This window comes from Dendrobates tinctorius, unplaced genomic scaffold, assembly GCF_039654945.1.
Source record: "Dendrobates tinctorius isolate UK_male_01 unplaced genomic scaffold, ASM3965494v1 ptg000285l, whole genome shotgun sequence".
In the NCBI taxonomy this organism is placed as follows: domain Eukaryota; kingdom Metazoa; phylum Chordata; class Amphibia; order Anura; family Dendrobatidae; genus Dendrobates; species Dendrobates tinctorius.
In genome coordinates, this window is record NW_027361952.1 from 320,744 (window position 1) to 321,531 (window position 788).

Genomic DNA, 788 nt, shown 5'->3' on the forward strand with positions numbered 1-788 from the left:
CAAGCAAAAGTCAACGAGCCCAAACCAAGCAAGAAACCGACAAACAAAGCAAAAAGACAGACAGTGATGCACGGAAGTTGCGGCATCCCTCCCCCACAAGGGGGAGCCAAAGGCCACAACTGACGCCGCTTTGAGCTTCTCCAAAGTATTCTATAGCTCTTGGCAACAGGTGTGACATGCGGCTCTGCCAGAGCGTCTTTCAGTTGGTCGGCTTCTGTCTTTGACCAGAGGAAATCAGGGGAAAGCGCGAACGCAGTCCCCCACTACCACAAATTATGCAGTCGAGTTTCCCGCATTTGGGGAAATCGCAGGGGTCAGCACACCCGGAGTGCAATGGATGAGCCTCACCCTGGGAGAACTTTTTTTTTTTTCTAAAACCTTCAGATTTGGATTAAAAATCAGTAAAACTTTGTTACCAATCCATGCTTAATTTCAGAAAATTTCGTCCTTCTGAAATAATTTCATCCAAAATCATCATCAGGCAAATTTATTTCTGCAGTTCAGAAACCACCATGGTTACTTACCGGTAGCCGGTTTTTCCGGAACCCATGACAGCACCACCTGAGAGAGGGATCCGCCCCGCCAGGACAGGAACCTACTGAGACATAAGGGGCGGCACCTCTCCCCCGCTTCAGTTGGGTTACAGAGCACTGAGAGGAACTTCCCGGTGAAAAAAGGGGGGGGGGAATATACGGGTGCTGTCATGGGTTCCGGAAAAACCGGCTACCGGTAAGTAACCATGGTGGTTTTCCCTTCACCCATGACAGCACCACCTGAGAGATTTTTGG

The 788-nt window shown here is 49.6% G+C and overlaps 1 non-coding gene across 1 annotated transcript; it reads right to left on the reverse strand.

Moving 5' to 3' along the window:
* Positions 1-235: 235 nt before the first annotated feature.
* LOC141072768 (U1 spliceosomal RNA) lies at positions 236-392 on the reverse strand. Its single transcript, XR_012226822.1, has one exon. It is a non-coding gene; the product is annotated as a U1 spliceosomal RNA (small nuclear RNA).
* Positions 393-788: the final 396 nt, after the last annotated feature.